Source organism: Oreochromis niloticus, linkage group LG6 (assembly GCF_001858045.2).
Source record: "Oreochromis niloticus isolate F11D_XX linkage group LG6, O_niloticus_UMD_NMBU, whole genome shotgun sequence".
In the NCBI taxonomy this organism is placed as follows: domain Eukaryota; kingdom Metazoa; phylum Chordata; class Actinopteri; order Cichliformes; family Cichlidae; genus Oreochromis; species Oreochromis niloticus.
Genome location: NC_031971.2, coordinates 21564322 through 21586804, shown reverse-complemented (window position 1 = coordinate 21586804; position 22483 = coordinate 21564322). Strand labels below are relative to the sequence as shown.

The following is a 22483-nucleotide window of genomic DNA, read 5'->3' as shown; positions in this document are numbered from 1 at the left end:
GATCTGAACTCAGAGAATCTATAAGGTATTGTCAAGAGAGAGATGAGAAACACCTGAGCGAATAATCACAGACCAGCTGAAGGCCACTATGAAAGCAACCTGGACTTCAGTAACGCTTTAGCAAAAGTGACACGCTGCAATGCTGCATCGATGCAGATATTTATGGAAAGAAGCTCGAACCTTGTACTGAATTTTTATTATTCTTACGTTTCTGTTAAATCCTTTTTGGTTAATCTTCAGAATTACATCTGATGTTTCACGAGCTGTAAGCCATAACCACGAAAGTTTACCTTTCTGGATTAAGTTATGAAAAAAGTAGCTTTTTCAAGTGTTTCTGTTTTAATTTTTTTTATTTTTTAAGATATAAAAAGGATGCCCATGGCTTCAGGGTCTGAAAATAGAGGCCAGACAGAATCAGTTTGAGGTAACTCTTCTGGTTGGAAAAAGAAGTCAAACTGTATAAAAGCTTAGAAAAAGACACATTTCACACTAATACGGCAGCAAACATTTCACTGATATGCTAATGGGCTCAACTGCCGAGTTCAAGTCTTATTGAAGACAACATGATGTTCATTTTTTAAAAACGATCCTCCACATCAGGCTCAAAAAGAATTAAAAGGAAGGTTGCACTTTAAGTTGTGATCATCTGAAAGGGTCTTTTTGTTTCTCAATCTGTTCTATCGCTGGTTCATCAAAACGGCCTTTAAGACACCAAAACAGGACTGCACAAAAACGTGTTTATGTCAGTATTTTATATACAGTCTGTAGCACACAAATTATGGCCCCGATGTAATAAAAGAAAAACTAAACCTCAGAAAAAATATAAAAGCTGTAGAGCGTGGTATGAAATACTATGAGACAAATGTCATGTCTTTATCCTGTTTTCCTTCTCTCACCCCAACCGGTCGCAGCAGATGGCCCCGCCCCTCCCTGAGCCTGGTTCTGTCGGAGGTTTCTTCCTGTTAAAAGGGAGTTTTTCCTTCCCACTGTCGCCAAAGTGCTTGCTCATAGGGGGTCATATGATTGTTGGGTTTTTCTCTGTACCTATGAAGCGCCTTGAGGTGACTTTTGTTGTGATTTGGCGCTATATAAATAAAATTGAATTGAATTGAATTGAAGTCCAGCTCTTGTTTCAGCTTCTGGCAGAAACATGAACCACATTTAGCAGCTTCAGTTCATGATGAACTCTGCTGAGCCTGTGTCAGTCTCTCAGAAACAATGCTTCCCACTCCTGGTCTACAGTCGTGATGGTTGCTTGTCTCATTCACTGTTCTTCAGCATCAAACACAATAAGAGAGAGCAAGTTGTTTTTAACCGATCTCTACCATCTCCCTGCACACACAATACCTACCATTATGCATTTATTGGCTTTCACATACTTATGAGACGTCAGGGATGTGCTTTGTAGCTGTGCACACATTCACACATTGTGTAAATAAAATGTGCACACAAGTGATTCCAGGTCTGATGCTGTTGTTTCCCATCATAATGCTTCCTTGTTAGTTCTTGTTTAACTACCCCATGATGCAGGCAGTAATATTTGAAAGAGAGCTTTTTAGTTTTGCACGCTGCTAAACACTTGACACATTTTCAAGGATATTTGTGCATATTAGTGTTTATATAGCTTCAGGCAACATTACACTGGCTTAGATTAATTTCCTGGAAGCTTGTCTAAATCTAACTCTTATCGCACTTACCTGACTTTAAACAAAGTCTTTGTGTCAAAATCCGTTAAATAGAATTATGATCTTGAAGAGACACACGAACTGCAGTCACAGCACTTACGGCCTTTTTGATAGACTTCGTAAATCCAGTTCACATTAGTAACATGATCCAAGTTTTCCACCTTTCTCCGTTCTCCTTGTGGTGTGCGTGACAACTTGATTGGACCCACTTTGTTGGGGGTGAATAACTAAACTGCCTCATCCCTTTGTGTGCCATTGTGAGGCATCATAAGAGTATCAGGAGAGCTGGAAGCTTCCTCTCAGTGTCTCAGATCTCTCTTTCTATTGAGTAGGAACGAGGGCATGGTCTGAGGTTTTTATTATGGGGAGTGTGTGCTTTCTTGTGTGCACATGTGCAAGTCTCCGTGCATGTAAAATAAAAGTTTAGTGAAGGGTGCAGGATTTTGAGATGTTCTCTTTTTCTAGTTTTCTTAAATAACTTAAAGTGCCAAAAATAATCTGCTGAAATGACAGTTTGTTAGGTGCACCTGTTCAGCTGCTTGTTAACACAAATATCTAATCAGCCAATCAAACTAAATGCATTTAAGCATGTAGACATGGTCGAGAGGACTCGCTGAAGTTCAAACTCGACATCAGAATGGGGAAGAAAGGTGATTCAGGTGACTTTGAGCGTTGCATGGTGGTTGTTGCCTGACAGGCCGTTCTGAGTATTTCAGGAACTGCTGATCTGCTGGGATTTTCCCACACAACCATCTCTAGTGTTTACAGAGATGTTCGGTCTGGTCAAGCGGCAGTCTATGGGTGAAAATGCTTTATTGATGTCAAATGTCAGAGGAGAGTGGGGAGATAACCACTCGTTACAACTAAGGCAGATGATCATCTCTGAAGATAGACGATGGGATACAACAGCAGAATACTGAACAGAAAACTGAGGCTACAAATCACACAGGCTTACTGAAACTGGACAATGGAAGATTATAAAAACATTGCCTAATTTGATGAGTGTCAATTTCTGCTGCAACATTTGGATAGCACGGTTAGAAATTTGTGCAAACACATAAAATCATGGGTCCGTCCTACCTTCTTGAATGGTTCGGGGGTCTGGTGTTAGTGTAATAGTGTGTGTGTGTGTGTGTGTGGGGGGGGGGGGGGGGGGGGGTATTCTGTCTCCCATAGTATCAGTTGAGCATCACCACACCCTGCCTGAGTATTGTTGCTGACCATGAACACAAAGCTCAGGCAATTAACGTGGTTTCTTGGACGCGACAGTGAGTTCATTGTACTCAGATGGCCTTCATAGTCGCCAGATCTCAGTCCAACAGTGCACATTTGGGCTGTGATGAAATGAGTGATTCACATGATGGATGTGCAGCCAAAAAATCTGCAGTAACTGTGATGCTATCATGTCAGTATGGACTAAAATTTGAGGAATGTCAAGTCTGTGCCATGAAGAGTTAAGGCAGCTCTGAAGGCAAAAACGGGGGTCCAACCAAGCACTAGTAAGGTGTACCTAATAAAGTGACCAGTGAGTGTGAGACTCATTTAAAATAATGACTCTTCTCATTTGTTTTCCTATTTTTCTGTCGTACTCTGTCTTGTTAAGTGAGGAGAAGCTATAAAGCATAACCTTAAATACGGAAATAGTTCAGGTGGTAATTAACCTCGATTATCCTTCAACTCTGGTTTGTTTACAGATGCCACTTAAAGGATTTCCTTTTCTTTCCTTTTGTAAACAAGAAAATGTATGTTTAACAGATTTTTCAGCTTAACTTATACTGTAATCAGTTTCATGTTGTGTTTTATGCCATTTTAAATGGGAAAAAGCCAAATGGTTCTTTCTCAGTTTAAGCCGCCCGCCCTGCTTTGACACAGTGAACTGTATATCATCACACTTTTATCTCCCCGTGACCTATGAACGACTACTCTTTATTGGAAGCCTCCAACCATTAAACATGATATGAGCACTGTAAAGTTTTAAACAATGCCAACCCTCCCACTCAATACAACTGCCTTTATCTGTGGAAATGTCATCCATCGTGCTGGTAATGATTTCCTCCCTGTCACAGTAAGCATTGCTATAGGAGAGCGGATCAGTGTCACACAGTAAGACTTCAGTCCTCATAATGACTTTTTGAAATTCTGTTTCAGCACTTTGATCTATTTCTGGCGTAAACAACATGATTTGTGTATGAAAATCGACTGACAGAGTGTGCACAAGCCATAAACAAAACACATTTTACATATTTATCTGAAATGAACAAAACAAGGGCACGCTAATTTAATTCTCAAGTGTGACTTAGCCCACACGGTTATTGTAGTCCTACATACCAGACTGATTTTTACAGAACAAACTACATGCAACAAATATATCTTAATGTTTTAATTTTCACCTCACGTGCACAGACCATGGCGGTGAAACTTTATCCACCTCATAAAGTCTGATGAGACAAAAGCTGATGGTCTTTAAACTATAAACTCGTTCATCTCGTGTCAGAGTTATTATATTGTCAGTGGGGATTTATAACTTTCAAAAGCCTGTCCTGTATCAACACACATCAATAATGGTACTCAAAAGCAGCTATGATCTTCCACTCACTGTGACGTAACACTTAACTAAAGCAAGTCTGTGCAGGTGGATGTTCACCCTGTAAAGAAAATGACTGCAAACCAAGAGTTGTGGTTGGAGAAAACACTGTGGTTTATTTAGGAAACGAGTAAAAGCAATTTGCTGGATAATAAAATTATGGAAATCCCCCCCCACTCCCCGGATGTGGTCGCCTTATACGACACAGACCATAAATATTTGGGCTTTTTTGGTCTTCATGTGTGAAATGAGAGATGCTACCTTAAATTCTAAGCTTCATTCAAAGTCAGATTATATTAAAACCTGAGAAATGCTGTTTAGAGTGATCAAGTTCATTGCTGGGTGACTTTTAACAATGTAGATCAATCAAATAGAGGAGCTCAAGTCAGTGTGGATGACTAGAACATCATTTTACACAGTGGTGGGAAAAAAACCCCCCAAAACATATTGAGACAGCAAAATAAGTCAAGAATGCTTCCTGGTACGAAAGGTCAGATGATTCATCACGAGACACAAACCCCAGGTAAGCTCTATAAGCAGGTTATTAGGCAGGTTGGAATTTGCAAAACAAGAAACGGGTAAAGATGTGGGGCAAATGTCTGTGGAACGATGAAACAAAGATCAGCCTTTATCCAAATATGCAGAGAAAAAAACACAAGCAGGTCACCAGTCGAACAGGTACTCTGGCATTGATTGATCGATTGATTTTATTCTCTGCTGGCAGACGCCCAGCGCATTACTAAAGCTTTTCAGAATAAATAGGTGAAAGATCCTAAAATGGCAGAGTCAGTCACCTGATCACATTCTGACTGACGATAAATTCCACCCGATGAGGACCAGACCAAAGGCAGAAAGATGCAAAGAATATACAAAATGTGCGCTCGTGTGTGGGTGCCTTTTCCACAAAGCATTACGATTAACCAGGCACAGCTGGCTGGTCGTAACAGAGGAGCTTACACCAGGTCTTAAGCAAAATCAGTTTTACCCTGGCATCTTAAGTCTGACATAAGAGTTTTGCCTGTTGCGCAATGTAGGATTATTATTATGAATCATGAACCTGCAGAGGAGCACACATGAAGTTAAAATCACAGCTTTTTTATGACACTGACTTCACAATAAGACTTTTAGAGAGTAGAGAGCTGTTAGGGATGGACAGATACAGCAATGGGGAGCTGTTTCGATTCTCTAAGGAAAGACCTACTGAAGAGCTGCGACTGGACCTCAACACGGCAGCTGAACGTCTTTCCACTTTTTCCTTCCACTGTTTTCTGAGCAGATTTCCGAGTTGCTTCTTCTTCTTACCAAACTAGACTCTGTACCTGCGCCTTCTTGCACAGCTTTAGTAATTTTGCTTTTCCATTGTTGAAGTGGTAAAATCGCCTCTTCTTTTATTCCATTTTATTTGCTTGCAAAGCCAAAATTATAAGTTAGTGAGACACCAGAAAATCATTAACAATGCACCCCAGCAATTAATGTGCATCACTGAGACTGGGTGTAGTTAAGACTAGGCTTATGATTGGCTGGTGCAACCCTGCTCCAGAGTGTAGGTGGGTTTTGTTTGCTTTTACTCTAGAATCGGGCACTGGTGGCTAAAAAATTTTTCATATGTGCTTCTTCACCGCTTCCTCTTGTGTTAGTAAAGTAGGAAAGAATCAGCCGTGAAACATGTATCGTGATGTATTTAGATTACTTGGGGTGAACTGCACAGCCTGCATGCTGCAGTTAAGGAAGCCTGACTTATTGTATATGCTTTTATATTTGCAGTTTTTTCAAGGGTTGTGTGAAATTTGTGAAGTAAGCATTAAAGTCAAAAAGTATTGAGCAACTTATTCAACGGCCCGGCCGCCTCCCTGCTAGAGTTCAGCCGCTGTGTTGAAACGTTATTTCTCTGTGTGAGCACGTCTGACTCAATCTCAGTTTCCTATACACACACACACATGCTCGCAAGTTCCCTACTGTTTGTGTGTGTGTGTGTGTGTGTGTGTGTAGAGGGGGGTTGCTTTATCTGAATGTATGCATGTGTGTGTCTGTGTGTGTGTGTTGTTACACTAAACAGAAATCCAGCTTCCTCACTTCTCTCTTCTGTTCTCAGTCTGCTGGTTGGCTGACCGCGGTCACTCCTGTTCAGCACAGCGCTCTCTCCTTGTCTCCATGACAACTGGCTGTCACAAAGACGTCGCGCTCGCCACGCACCTGAGATCAGGAAGAAGGAAGCGCTTGGTCCCGCCTACGCCAAACTCTCCAAGGAATTCAGGTAGGCTAACCAAGACACGCACGCACACACACACACACACACACACAGATACAGAAATACACTTTACGCAGTGTTGAATGAGAAGTGAATACTGTGACTCAGGGTTGCTGAACCTCGACTACATGATCAAACAAGTATGACATTTTCTGAAAAGATCAGAAAAGAGGATAAAGTGCATGTAGCGAGACGAGGAAGGACTGTGTGAAGGAGGAGAAAAAAAAACCAAACACCAGTTCAGCCGGTATCGTTTACTGTAGGATAGCTTCACTGTTTTTACTTTCAGTTCAGCTTTACGGCAGGAGCCTCCTTAACAGAAGTGAGAAACTGTTTATATTGGACATTTAAAGGTTCGGATTTCCCTTTCAGTTGTCCGTCATGCCTTTTGTCACGCTCATGCTGACAATTCAAACACAAGAAACCTGAGAGAGTACCCGAGTGGGTTGTTATTACACAAAGGTGTCATTACAGAGGGATCTTCAGCACGCACGTCAGAGAGGTGAACACTACAGTGTAAAGACAGCATGTCATCGTGACCTCAGGGGTGTATGTGTGTATTTGTGAATGAGTAAAGGTCGCGTGTGTGATCATCACTAATAAGCAAGTGGTGGATGAGAGCGATCATGCGGTAGGTGTGCAGGAAACTCCTTTAGAGGAATGCTGCTGAATCTCCTCTGATTCAGGTCTGGCTGATCGCACCAACTCACACACACACACTCTTGGATTGGACAGGGCCACAGGAGGATAGCATTTCCTATCCGGAATGATAGGAAGGAGGAGGGAGGGAGGAGGTGTGCTGGGGGTATGGGCAGTCAGATTCTGGTTTGGTGAGTTTTAGGAGCTGGCAGTGTGTACACCACACACATAGCAAAAGAGAGAAACAGAAAGGGAGAGACGAGCTGAGAGAGAGGTAGAAGAAAGAAAGGAGACTAAAAGCAGGAGCGTGGAGCGTTTAGGTGACAGACGGCGAAGCTTCAGGAGCGGCAGCGCCTTCGCTGAACATCATGCAGGCTTGACTTGAGCGCCGTGACAGTTATGCTGTGCTGTAAGGAAGACAGATTTGTGTGTGTGTGTGTGTGTGGCTGTGTGTGTGTTGGGATGAAGAGGGTCCTCTCTGATGTGTGTCCTGGGATGATTAGTGTGTGCTCCAAACTTTTTCCCCTTTTCCTCTCTCCCTCCTCATCTCTCCCCCCTTCTCGCTTCTGAGGAATGTGGGGCTTATGTCAGTGAGAGTCAGGTACAGACTCACTAATTACCAGTGCCCTCCCTCGCTCCCTCCCTCTTTCCCTCCCTCTCTCTCTCTCTAATGCTTTCCTTCAACTCTGTCACCTCCTGCTCTCTCCTCCACTTCGAGACCTTGTGCACTGGCCCCCTTCTCCCGTCTCCCGCTGTTACGTCTACGGGCGCTGTCGTGACTGGAGCAGAGGAGAGGACAAACAGAGAGGATCTGAGTCAGAATCCAAAAAAACACCAAAAGGAGAAGAGAAACTTTGACTCGTCCTCTTCTGTGTGTGTGTGTGTGTGTGTGTGTGTGCAGTGTGTTTGACAGAAGTGTCTGAGATCTCTTCTCATTGTGCTTTGGGGGACCTGTCATTGAAGACAGGAAGTGCCCTGACAGTGAACACGGAGCCGGAGAGAACCTGACTGTCTGTACAAAGGAAGATAGAAGGAGGGAGGGGAAGATGAGAAAGTGACAAGCCGGATCGTTGCCTTTTGACGCCGACGCCGTGACTACACGTCCCATCATCCTACAGGTTGGCTGGGAACTCATCGTGTGTGTGCACCCCCCCTCCCCTTTTTTTCTTTTTCAGAAATTCTCTCTCATTTCAGTCTGAACAGTTATGTTGTAAATGTAGCTGAGAGGCATGGTGTGTTTTCTCACCTGGAGGTTTAACAGCACACACTCACACACAGACACACTTACTCACACATGCACACACACTCACACAGTGGGTAATCTGGAAGGACATTTCTTCAGCTGGTCCAGTGTTCACATTGACCCAACTGACTGCTGTAACCTTCACTGCAAGGTTACGGAGCGAGTACTGAATGTTTATTTGTGTATGTGTGTGTGTGTGTGTGTGTGTGTGTGTGTTCTATGGGTGTCTTGTCTTGTCATCTTCTGCGTTTGTGTGTGTGTTTCAGAAACTGGTCGAGCAGGGCGCCAGTTAGCCTTGGGTGTCCTGTTGTTGCACAAACGAGATTTAGCTGCTCGAGTGTATACGTGTGCATATGAAAGCAGAGTAGGGTGTGCGTGTGTGTACCCGTGTGTCTGTGTGTTTTCGTGTGTGTGTGACAGTTTACATCCAGCTGATCTTTTCAAGAACAACTGTCTCACTGACACAGAGGGTATCTGCTCAGATTTACCAAGCTGTCATTTGTCCAGCTGTAGTTTCTGGAAATATTCACGTGTTTCTCCACATGAGGAAATGCAGTACAATTCTACAAAGTAAGTGATGCCTCAAATCTTATTTATACTTAAGCTCATTCAAGCAAGCATTCAAAGTACAATAATACACTATGTGTGACTTTGAAATGTCAGTTGAAAGGAAATCACAGTGTAAAAATGACAAAATGACTGAGAAATAGTCACTAACATACAAGAATGCCCACTCTCAGTGTATTCTTTTAATTATGCTAACAGTTTGTTTTTACAGTAATTTGAAAGAAAAGTTGTACTTGCACTGAAGTTAACTTTAGTTTCTGTTTCTTGGTAACCAGTTTGGCACGCAGTATGGGGCCGGTTGACCAAGTTATTCCTTCATCATTTTTTGGGGGTGGAAGATTTACGTTATTAGGTTATTAAAGTGCTTTTAGACTAGAAGTCACATTATTTTACATCCACACTGCACTTTATTCTGTACACTTAAAGCACTTTATCTACTTCACGTCCATGTGGGGTAGATAAACAGGGGTTCACACAGTCCCACACCAAGCTTGCAGCCAAAGTACTAACCAGGCTAGACTCTGCTTACTCTCTAAGATCCAATGATAGCGTCTGGTTTTTGTTATTTTCAGTATTATTTTTCTCTATAATATTGGAGGTCATTGTCAGGGATTAGATCAGATTAGCTTCTACAATACAAACACACCACTGTCACTCACAGCCTTGTAGACATCCAGTCTCGGTAAACATTTGCACCGACCTCGCGCTTGCTGTGTGAGCAAATTTGACCAAACTGACAAAACTAAAGGCAACTACCATATATGTTTGTTTTATTTGTCAGAAGTTTATTTTATCTCAGTTAATTGAATTGCTCTTTTTCTTACTCGTTTACTCTTTAGCTTAGTTTCAGTTAACTTCAGTGACCTCAGCTCAGGTTTGGGTTCAGGTTAGAGCCAGTTTAAGGTTAAGATGAGGGTATGTCTTCAGGAAATAAGCATAAGTCAGTTTACTGGCTTCTGAAGTGATGGAAACAAGACTAAATGTTTGTGTACAGAAGGCCAGCTTCCTTGTGAATACTGTAAATACCTGGACCTGTGAGGTGTTTCAAAGGTGTGCGTGTGTTGAAGTGCTGGTCAGACCTGATGAAGTGGTGACACATGGCTTCTTTAGACACTCTGATGTAAAAACCAAAGCCAAAAATAGAAACCAGTTGAATGGTTAGTAAATGGAAGGTTTTATTCAACCGGGACTTTGCGTTTGTCTGTGTCGCCGTCTCGGACAGTAGCTGTGGCTTCGTTACTGATTGTGTAACCAAGTTCAATAGGTGAACCATTTTTCCGAGTGGTGCTTATCTCTCAACTCGCTGTATCACATTCCACAAGTGGAAAGCACAGAAGCAGACGTCATCTAAGACATACATTTATATCTCGATGTTTGTCCTAGTTTGAATTTATTGCTGCTGTGTTTGGGCCCTCTCTAGTTTCAGGAAGAAAAGACAGATTTCTTAAACCAGAAGGCAACAGGAAGAGATCTTTTATTTAACATATCAGTTTTTTTTAAGCAAGAAGCCGATTGGACTTCATAATTCAGCAAACCTCAAGCATAAGGAAGAGAAACAGCATAAACTGCACACTCACACAGACACAAGCGTGCACCATGGTCATGTCTGTCACATGATCATCTTATGCTCATGATGGGGAAGCACAGATTCAGTGTGGTGTGTATGCGACAAAGCCATAAGCCTAATCCACCAGCACATAGGCAGAGATCTAGAGCTGCAGAGTAACGAGTGCAGCGGAGAGAGAGGGGCAGAAGGAAACCTGTTAGTGCTATTGTGTTGTTTATGAAACACCTGTAACAAGATCTGATCAGCCTTGCTCTCCTCTCTCTCCCTTTCTTTCTTTCTGTTTGTCGCAAATACACACATACCGGGAAAGCACAATGGCCACATTCTTCCCCTTTATCAAACCCCCCCCCCCCCCCCCCACCCCCCCCCCACCTCCCTCTTTAGCTCCCCTCTGATCGGGCCAAACACCGAACAGCAGTGAGCTGAAGGGAAGTTGAACTGAGTTTAAAAAAAAAAAAAAAATAGGGTAACAAGTACAGGTGGAAAAAAAGGGAGAGGAACATATTATTTATAATGTGCTTGTCTCTTCCTCTTGTAACAAAGATGGAAAATAAGGGTTGAGAATGAGAAACGTGACGGAAAAGAAATGTTAAGAAATTCTCGGAGAGGATGAGAAATAAATTTGGAGGAACAGTATTCATCAGTTTTAAAGGGCCAGTTCCTCAATTCATGAAATCAGATTTTATGAAAGTCTATCAAACAGAACAAAACCATTGGAAAAAAAAACATTTGTTGAAAGAATTTGTTTTATGATACACGCCTCAAGCACTTTTGTTAGGGTTTGTTTCACTTTAGAGCAGCGGTGTGAAATATAAAGCCCGAGGGCCAGGATCGGCCTGGCAAGGACTCCAATCTGGCCCACTGGATGGTTTTGGAAAAATGTGAAGGAGGGCTTGCAACTGTATTTTCACAAGTTTTGCAGTGTTTGCTACCAAAAAAAGCCCTCCCCCGTGGCCATTCATACTACACCAAAGAAATTATGTAAAAGATGGTTTCTGTTTTCATTATCTACAATAGACATTCCTGTTTTGTGTTGTTTTGCAATGATTCCACGGTAACAAACATGAAAGAGAAAGAAAGATTTTTTGTGAATTAAAATAAATGTCCTGTTTCATAGTTACAGGATGGTCTGGGCTATGAGCTAACAGATCTTTTTCTGTTTTTTTACAATTTAAGCTGAATGAATCAGCCTGACAGATGTCTTTGATTTACTACAGGCACATTTCTTTATTGTGTAGAAAAAGTGAAATGAGCTGTTGAAACTGCAACTTGAAACTTTTTCTTATATTATATGTCTGAGGGATTTAATGTTAAACTTCTTTACACTGACAGAAAGAGAGAGCTTCACTCGTTTAGCCCACTTAAACTGTATGTGGCCCTTTATGTAAAATGAGTTTAACATCCCTGCTTGAGCAAACGGCTTGTTGAGATTTAAAGAAATATAATTATTATTTTTGTTAACTACTAAGTCATTTGTTTGGTAAAATTTCTAAAATTTATGTGAACTCTATAAGATATGGCAGCATGCTAGTGCAATGGTTAGGGCTTGCATCACAGCAATAAAATCCTGGATTTGAATCCACCAGGAGTCTTTCTATGTGGAGTCTGCATGTTCTCCCTGCACCTTGCACCTGCATGGCTTCCTCCCACAGTCCAAACACATGCCTGTTGGGTTAATCACTGATTCTGAATTGGCTGTAGGGTGTGAGAGTGAGCGTGTATTTTTCCATAAAGCATTGAATCTTGTAAATGTAGTCTGAAGCTCAATCTTGAACTAATTAATTGATTTTTTTTTTTTAAAAACCTTGTACTTTGAAACACGAGCCAGGTAAACGGTTGGATCCCTCCTCTAATCACTTCCTGTAACCGTAGCTGTGATTTGATATCACTGGGACTAAACCTCTGACCAGGTCAAGAAAACCCCAGCTCCCTTTTTGTCCTCCCTCTTCTGCTCTTAACTTTCATTTTTGTTTAACCTCTGGGCAGAGGTGTCCTCCACAGCGTACTCTTCTTACAGCTCTGAATCCTCGTTGACTAAGTAGGCACTGCTGAGTTTCAGTTAAGCGGACGTAGGATATTGGAAAAGAACTATGGAGTGTCATTAGTTCTGTTTTCCCCCATCAAACTCCTTCAGCTATTGTTACTCCTTCCTTAGCAAAAGGTTTAAACCCGCTCCCCCCTCAGAGGATGAGAACAGTTCCCGACCAACTCTGTCTGCAGCAATGACATCAGCCCCTCATCCTCCACTGAGGGAGAGAGGTAACAACTCTGACTTGCCATCTCTCTGCTATGAGCCAGTTATTATCTGCAAAATGTTTTGCTACAGGCCCTTCTGAGTCTGAGATGCACAACACATTCATCTGTGCTCATCCCTCCAAATAAGGGGGATGAGGGGTTAAACCTTTCAGCCTCCCGTCCAAGCTAAAACAAGAGTGATAACAGCTGTTTAGTTCCTGCCTCTTAATCTGAGAGAACTGTAGCATATCAAGCAAAGATTCTTAGTAATCCTAAAGTAGTCTCACTTTTACCAGAAAGGACTTCAGAGTCGCTGTTTTGAAGTGTTTGAGCTTTTAGCTAAGGCCGTTGGATATTTTGATTGAGACGACTGAAGAAAGCAACACCTTTGTGCCAAGCGTTCATGTGGCTCTTAGGAGGCATCAAAGTAACCCCTCAATGACTCAAGTGGGAACCTCGGACTCAAGTCGGTACTGAAATGTAAACCAAGTAGGCCAGCTAGCTCTGAAACTGAAGCATTAGCTTTACAACCACAGACGATCACGCTCAAAGCACAGCAAAAGCTGCACAGAGACACTAAGCTTAACTGTCAGGTTCATCAACTCTGTATTTGTGCAGTGGAAGGAGTAGAGAAGCTATATGACCCACAAGTGAACTTTGTAGATAACCACACCAGCTCTTACCAGTGTGGCGTTAGCCATAGCGATAATAAGACAGTGACAACACTCAGTAATGCCTCTCCCGTTACACAGTGTTACAACCCTGGGCAGTGACGTAAGATAAACCTAATGCTTGAGAGCTCAGGACATTATTTTCATAACTAACGACATCTGTACTGAGAGGACGACGGGTGCTAGCTGTAATCATCAGCAGCAAAATCAATCCTGGATTCAATTCTGGATTCTGATTGGATAGACATCTCCTTCAGACTTTACACTTCCACTTGGATGAACACCACGGTTGCACTTTGTCAGTAACATCACAAGCGTAGGACCTTGCAAAGCTTGGCCTTATCCAGAGATTAGGACGTCACCATACTGTCAGACAACAAACACGACGCAGACACGTTGTTGTTGTTTATCTATATTTTATCTTCAGTAACATGACGGCTGTTCTCGCACAGCCAGGATAAACAGTAACGTCAGCAGATGTCCAGTTGCTTAACAAACTGTTCAGATGTTTCAAACTTGGATAAGCCGACAAATGTACTCTTCAGTTATAGATTGCACATCAAGGCATTGAGTGAAATGCTATGGTCAAAGGGCCTGTTTGAACAACTGAAACTCCACAGATACTCACTGGGTGACTTAAAGTGAATTTTTACTGTGAAAGATAAAGCATTATGTAAATCACCGGATATTTCATTCAATCACTTCCTGTAATTTTAGCTTTATCCAAGGATGACTACGCCCATGACCAGGTCAAGAAAACCCCAGGCCCCTGTATTGTTCTCACTCTTCTTCTTTTACCTTGTTTCCTCTGATGGCTCTCTGACCTCCAGGCAGAGATCATCGCCACAGTTCAGTCAACTCAAGGCAACTGTTTCTTGAAAGAGTGGTGCGAGATGCACAAATAAGCCTTCTGTGTGTGCTCTTTTTTACTAAGTACACAGAGAAAGCTAAAAAATGTATTCTGCATGGACAGATATAACACGAAGTCTGCCAGCCAACTTTACAAGCAACAAAGCAAGTCACTGCTAAACTGCCCACTCTGCAAGGTGTCCTCTGACATTTACCATGAAGATTATACTCTTTCCAGCCTTGTTTATCAATAACTAAAGGATCGACAAAAGGAGCGAGCAGCTCTTGTTGCATGCCACTACAAAAGTTATCCCTCAATTACTAAACCAATCAGAAATGTTTGGCTCTGAATCAAACCCTTCTGTAGATCTGAAATGTTCTCAAGCAGGAACTTTTGAGGATAAAATTATTTCCTTGAAACATATTTCTGAAAGCTTGGAGAACTATTGCCATGTAATGATTACGCATTCAGTTATTTCTGAGGGGTTTTGTACTGGTGAAACCTGCTGTGCTGCAAAGACAGCACAAACGACCAGTTTGTGGTGATTATTTTACTTAAGAAATTCAGCACCAACATGTCTGTCCAGAACAGTTAACAGACTAATCCTGTTTGCGGAAGTAGATTTTGAGGGAAATGCTGTGCTGTGTGTAAAAAAAACCACATTATCAGGGGTTGAAACCTCTGAAACTTAATTCCACTATCTACCCCAGCCACCACCACTTAGCTCCTTACACTGTGTACTCTTGTGTCCACCTCCTAGATATAGTTAATAATATGTAGTGCTTCCACTGAACAGCACTAAAGATTAGCGTTCAAAGGGATCACTTATATTTCATTCTTTGACCACATGAACGCTGTCACCCACGATAAGGAGACAGTTATTTCAAAACTCAGATTATCTGTCTGTGTAGGTTGATTTCACAACATTTAAATGTGAAAAGTCTTTTTTTCCACCTTTGTAATTAGACTGTGCCTTTGAGATGAGATATTGTGCAACTGCCTTCCTTCTGCGAACGTGGCAGGACTGTCGAGTGTGTAAACAGGTGACTTCCACTCACTGCGAAGGCTGGATCAACACTCCTCTTCCCCCCTTTTCCCCTCACTCCCCCTGCCTTTGTGCTGTTCAACCTTTGACCCACGAGTAACCCCTCCACCCCCCCAGTGCGCTGACACCGCTGAACCCTCCATCCTCTCCTCCTATCCTGCTCGCCTCCCTCCCTTCCCTCTTCTGTCCCCCAAACCTGCTCGTACACTAATGCTGTTATCCTGCTTCATTTCACTGCTTGTTTCCTAAATCCGCCTCTTGCGCCCTTTCGGGTTAAACGAGTGAGAACGGAGACATGTTATAAGACTGGTTCACAAACGTATGTATGTTGCTTTGTTTGCTGTAGTTGTCCATATTAGCAGTGGCATAACCGGTTTCTAATGTAAGGGACATAAGACAAATCCAGCGTTTGTCCTTGTTGCAACAGACAGTTAAACTTCAGTTGCTTTTGTAGAGGAGCTGCAGAGATTACAAAACAAAAGTAAAGTGCATAAGCTCATGCTCGAATCATTATGAAACAGACTTGGGAAAAAAATGCCAAGGTATCCTTTTAGCTTGTTCACACACACACACACACACCCACCAAGTTTCTTGTTGCATGTACTCAAACAGACTCTTCTCTGCATACCTGTTGCTACACACAATGGGCTAGTTGTCTGGACAGCAGGCCAAGAGGCAAGGTGTGTGTGTGTGTGTGTGTGTGCAGAGGGTGGTTTGATACTGGCAGGGAGGGCGAGTAAATGTGGATGGTGTTGAGGGGTGTGTTTAGTGTGTAAGTGAGTCTGTTGCAGGGAAAGAAGCTACACACGGCTCTGCGCTGGATCTCCTTTAAAGGCCAAACACAAACACACAGGGCTGAATTTCCATCACTTAAGAGAACGTTAAAGTCATTTACATATATTTTAACAACAGCTAACTTAACCACTACTTGCCGAACAGTAAACTGGTATTCTTCAAATCTAACTTAACCGGAACCCTAAACCAAAACCACAAACACGTGCACACGCAGACGCACGCTGTGCCAGAATGGAATGTTCCGCAGGTTGAATCAGAACTGATGCACAAAACTGACACAAAGTATCCACACTGAAGCACTCACACACACGCACTCTTTATATGCAGACAGTCAGGCTCTTTCTCTCTCTGATCTTCCCTCTCTCTTATGTTCCCACACCCCCCTTCTTCCCTCCCCTTTGTTGTGTTAGGGGTTTCAGTACGGGAGCAGGTGAACAGGTGGAATTCACACTGCTTTAGTTTCTCAGGATGATGTCTTTGTATTTTTCACGTCATTAAGCCTCTGTTTCGGTGTGGTGTGCATGACACTGTTTAGCAGAACAGCTATTGTGCGTTAGCTGTCGAGAACAGCAATGAATTCCATCCGCTTTTCATTCAGTTCTTATCTGCCTACTTTCCCTTCTCACTTTACCGAGTGTGTGTGTGTGCGTTCATTTCTTTAGGTGTGCTAGCTAGAGATTGTTCAGTCTTTCCAGGAAATAAGGGATGGTGTCAAAATACAAAAGATACATTCCTTGTATGCTAAAACACGACATACAGCACATTTACGGATGTGGATTGATTATACGTGATGCTCCATTCATAAAGACACGTGATGCTTACTACTGCTGGTATTTGATAAGACAACCAATCAGAGGCTCTGACTGTTAACCACGCGGTTGTACTATAGTGAACATATCAAAATTACCGCCCTGTTAATGCAAATATTCACACAGTTAACTGGTGACTACTGATGATTACCGGGGCAAACACTTTGACGCTGAACTGCTGTTTGAGCAGCCATTAAAAATGCTGCGTCATGTTTGGAAAACGGTTCCAGAATAAAAGGTGTGCTGACATCCTTGACATTGAATGTCTGTGTGCTCAGTGTCCTTCACGAACACTGGCCGGTTGTCCTTACTGGACTTCTTTTTCTTTTTTTCTTTTTAGCAAATGGATCTCGTTTCGCAAGATTTCTTTTCTTTTATCAGTTATCAGTTATTTATCAATTAATTACAGTAAGTGCTGTGTGTCCTTTACTGTGGTTTAATTTAAAAGTCTTGAGCCTGCCTTCATTTCTTTGTATTTTGCTACAAAAATGGGTACAGTATGTAAGGCAAAACCAGGTTTTACAAAAAGAAGTCATTTGGTATGATGATTCTTCTTCTTCTTCATTCTTCAACACAGACTGAAGTCGTTTCTTTAGGAACAGTTCTCCAGGTTTCTTGAAGGACATTCAAAGCTTTCTTTGTTCTGTCCTGTCAGGATGATCCCACACAGTAGATGTGTAGGGCCAGACACATCACTCGGGTCCTCTGTCAGGATTGGATTTTTTTTCCTTCTTCATAACGACATGACTTTTAGATACTGTTCATCTGCAGCTTTAAGGCCTGCCACTTCTTCTTTCGTCTTCCCTTTGTCCAGTTTCCTCAAATTTTTAAGGACACCCTGTGCAGCATGCTGAGATATGCCAAGTTTCTAGCTAACAGCTTTGAGAATCACCTTGTTAGTGCAAATATACTATTTTGTGTCTCTCAGGCTGTGATATATGTGGTATAGTTCATAGATTCAACAAAAGAAATGGGAACAAATGATGTGGTTTTGTAACAATGCTGATAAAGCTAAGTAGATGCAACACTGGTTCATCCCTTGAGTCAGGTGTCTTATTTATTTATGATGAGTCATGGGTCAGTGCTGAGTGGCTCAACAAACAGAGAAAAGATTCCTCTGAGGATGGTCAGGTACTGGGGACAGGGACAGGACTGGAAATGAGTGGGAAAAGCAGCCAATGTCCAAAGAAAATCCTTGAAAGATCTTAAGGCCTTGCTCAAGACTGCTTTGAAATGTTACAAGAAAGTCTGGCTCCTTAGAGGCAAAATATAAAGAAATGAGGGGTGGCTTAAAACTTTTCCACAGTACTTCATGAGTTTTAGCTGAAGTGGTGATTTAACAAGTGCAGATTTAATCCTGTACAACTGGCCCATCTCCTCTGGTCTGTTCTCTTATTTCATGCCCTTGCTGCTCATGCTCCGTCACATGATTGTTAGTTTTGTTTCTCGTGTTGGTGGAAGACACTCATCCACGTTGACGTTACAGCGGCTGCTGGTTGTTGGCCAGATAATAGGTGGCTGCAGTGCGGTTAACAGTCATAAGGATGACTGTTTCTTTATTTCTGTGGTGTCCGCATGTTTTTGAGCTCCTTCAGGTCTTTTACTCATAGTTCTTTATCCTTCTTTCATTGTCTCCTTGACCTTGGCAGTGATTGTAGCAGCTAAGCACACAAACACACACACACACTGCTGCTGCTCTTTCAATGGTTAGCGACAAGCCACATGACCAAAGTGTCAGCTGACAAATTCTAGGGAAAAGGGAAAACTTCTTTCATCACAATGGAAGAAAAAAAAAAAGATCAGGACTTTAACGTCCTGTGTGCACGGGGTTGTGTGGTAGGAGGGCAAAAAGGCTTTCTTTTTGTGCTGAGTCATTTTTGTTCACGATAAGTGGGACATACGGATTGGCTGACAACAGTTACAGGATGCGAGGTGACCCTTTGAATGAGGAAGTGTTAGACTGAGTAGAACCAGACTTTTCCTGTTGGCTTCAGTGCAGTCTTACTATCTGAGGATTTTTAAGCTGAATAGCATCCCCCCCCCCCCCCCCCCCCTTCTCTCTCCATGCACATAATCTCTACAAGTTTTGTGTAATCACATATATGCAAGTGTTTCACACCCCGTGCTGTTTGCTCCCTCTTTTGGGGCGATAATGACGAGAATGCTGAAGTGAAACCGTTCTCATCCAGTTTTGAGTCAGTGCATTTCACAAGGACGGTTGTGTCCTACAAAAGGCATGGCTGACAAAATACTTAGTAATACAAAATACTTAAAAGTGTGATACTGACCCTAAAATAGATCATGTTGCAAAACTGTGTGCGATAAAGGAGGAGGAAGAGTCGAGATGCTGTTTTTGTTCTTTTGCATTTTGTGTATATTTTTGTAGAAATGGGTTCAGTTTCATTTTTAGTTTTAGATTTAGAGTAGCGATTGTCATGTGATTACTGAGAGACAAAAAATAAGATCTTATCTACTGTATGTGAAGCAATACTGGACAATAAAAAGGGGTGTGTAAGTTATTATTTTTATTGGTACTTTTTACTACTACTAAACATTCTATATTCAAGAGTCATTAGGTCAGAGCTGAGTGGTACACGCTGACAGATGAGCATGGATAACATCACAGTGAAACCCCAGAGTCTCTCTTTATTTTTTCTGTTGTTTTTTTTTTTTTTTAAGCGGGTCGAGTTGCTGACTCTGACAGTGGGGTGATCTGCTGCCTGGTGGAAATCCTTTCATGAGAAACGGACACCTTGCGGTGCTGAGACACATGTCAGGACATTTCTGTAATGTTTATGCATTAACTGTAGTAAAGACACTGAAGTTTACATTCAACACAAACGCGATCTCGTTGCAAACCTGCTGATGATGTTTGACTTTACGCGTGAATTTCAAACGCTCTAAACTGTAGCGCTGATGTGGACTGCATTAAAAAAATTTTGATCATGTTTCTCAAATTGAATGCAGCAGATACTTTTAAATGATTTTGCAGAAGCTTTTATGATCGTGTCTTGATCTATTAAACAGAATAATTGTTCTTAAAGGTTAGCAAAGGCAAATGGAAATGTGCACAGGCTGTATCATATCAGCATATGTTTGAGCATCTGGAGTGTTTGCACTGGTCTGAAGTCAATACCAGTATCTAAACCTTAAAATTTAAATATGTGTTGGTATGACTTAGTTCCATGTGCATGTTATTGAAAGCTGGAGGTGCGGACAGAAGCAGCAAGAGCAGCGCGGGTGTCAATGATGATGGATGTAGCACTGATTCAGTCAGATTCAGTCAGGGTTGCAAAGCGGCGTGTATACGTGCAGTGACTGTATGAGATTTTCAGTTTGGATGTTTGCACAGGTATCACCTGAGCCATCACCTCATGAGGGCTGGCATTGTCCTGCCTGAACGAACAGCATGCTCAATTAACACTGACTTTATTTAAAAAAACGTTACAGAACGCACAGACCGGTTAACCTTGAGCTAAGAAAAGTCAGATGTACATTAAAGCACTGCCAATAAAACTGTTTCAATTCTTGTTTTCTAATATACCACAGTTACACAGTAAACTTCCAGCTCAGTGATATCAGCTGATGTTGGTCTTTTACACCTGTTAATGTATGTCAGAGAGTTTTTCTGGTATCTGCTGCTCTCACTTTGATTAGAAACAAGACGTCAGGCTTTTCTACAGACTTGAACATCACACTGTCCGTTGTAAAAGTCGTTTGTGTACAGCGTCCAATGGTTCATGTCAGACCTGCAGGGCCGGTCCCGTATCTCTGTCTCTGTTTGTGTCTCCTCTTCATTTGGCTGTGACTCTTTGCTTGTATTGCATTTCACTCACGCTGTTTTGCACCTTTATTTGAGAGACCCTGTTCTTGCTGCTGGTTTAAACTGTATTAGCTTCCCACTTCAACTTTTGGAGGAAGTGATTCTTTCTTAGGGACAATTGGCGCCATTAAGCTTCAAAAATATTATTTGAATATAAATGGTTTAAAAAAGCCCTGATTTTTCAAATTAATATATATCTATTAACAACTATAGCTCCTCTTGTGGAGAAAATTATAAAACCTTAATGAATGATCTCTAAAGCTGCTTTTGTTTTTTTGTCCTTGTTTTAATTTTTTTTTTACAAATTATTTGTATATTTGAGTTATTAGAGATAATATTATCATAGTATAAATATCACCTGGGTCATGAATCGTTGACGTGACATCATGAAGGCACTTTAGAGATACGTACTTGAAGTTTGAGACACAGTGTTCGAGCCAATAAAGTCATCTCGGTGTTTGAGTCACGCGCTCTCCTACTTTAAAATAAATTTATGACTCTGTATGGCCATCACCAACCTTTTTACACCCCACTGGAGAGAGAATAGATTTCCCCATTTGAAACTTTGAACTGGGTATCTGCATATAATGAGAGTGTGTACTGCCAAAAGAACCAGTGATTGCCTGTCCTTCATTAACAGAGCCACTGGTTAATGTGTCACTTGTACAATGGCAATAACACACACAAACGCACACACACACATGCACAAACCTCCCCCTGTAGTAAGAGTATACCATCTGATAAGATTATAGGGCACTGTTCTCTTTACGGGTTAAAGTTATGTAAATTGTCAGTTCTTCTTATTCTCTCTCACCTTCCCCGTGTTTTTGGTAAATATGACTGGAATGTGACTGCTTTGCTTTGATTTCCATTTACTTTGTCTTTAATATGTTACCACCAAAGTGACTTTCAGTTCATATTTAATTCAACATGAACAAAAGAGTCAGGTGAAACTTAATCATGATACTCGCTGGGAGTGGCCAGAAAAATGTCATTGTGCATACACTGTGGCAAAACCAGAAATATCTAACAGACTTTTTGAGATACTGACTTGATTGAACCTGAGCTATAAATCAAGGAAATATCACTTTGACAAAGGGTTTGTGTCTTTCAATACAATTGAAAAGGCCTCCGGCCTTAAAGTAATCTCTCCTGATTTACAGTATCGCACTAGGTTAATAATCTGTACAGATGTTTCATTGAAATATGCCTGAAGATATATAAAAAGGGAACACTGTTAAACCCCTTAGCTAAATGTCTGCATGCCAGTCACAGCTTGATTGACTGAAGTAGATGTGAGGTGCACAGAAACTGTATCTTTGTCCAACATATGTAGAGACATAACTCTACTAGCTGGTGAAAAATATGGCAAACTTGTTTTTACCGGCGCAAAAAGCACACAAAAAACATGTTTTGGGTGACTTTTTCACAAACCGCCGTGAAACTGGACTGTGTGACTGCTGCTAACTGCTCCCAATAGTAAGGACTGAATAAAATAAACAAAGTTAGCTTGTTTGAGTCATCCAAGCTAACATGCTGAGCTTAGCTTAAGTGAGTTAGCTTAACTTCTGGTAGCTTAACTTGGCATAACTTGAAAGTTAGCTTTTTGAGATATTTAATTACACAACATTTCGTTAGCAATGATAATTAAAAATAAAATTAACCTGTCAATCACTAAAGTACATGTTAGGGTGTGAAAGAAATTTAGCTCACAAAGTCACA

The 22483-nt window shown here is 41.6% G+C and overlaps 1 protein-coding gene across 1 annotated transcript in view; it reads left to right on the top strand.

Moving 5' to 3' along the window:
• The first annotated feature begins 7324 nt into the window (after positions 1-7324).
• Positions 7325-22483, top strand: part of rbm47 (RNA binding motif protein 47) — a 36569-nt gene continuing 21410 nt past the window's right edge. Inside the window, 2 exon segments of the mRNA XM_019359897.2 lie at positions 7325-7565; positions 8120-8274. The gene's annotated coding sequence lies outside the window, so the exon portion shown is untranslated.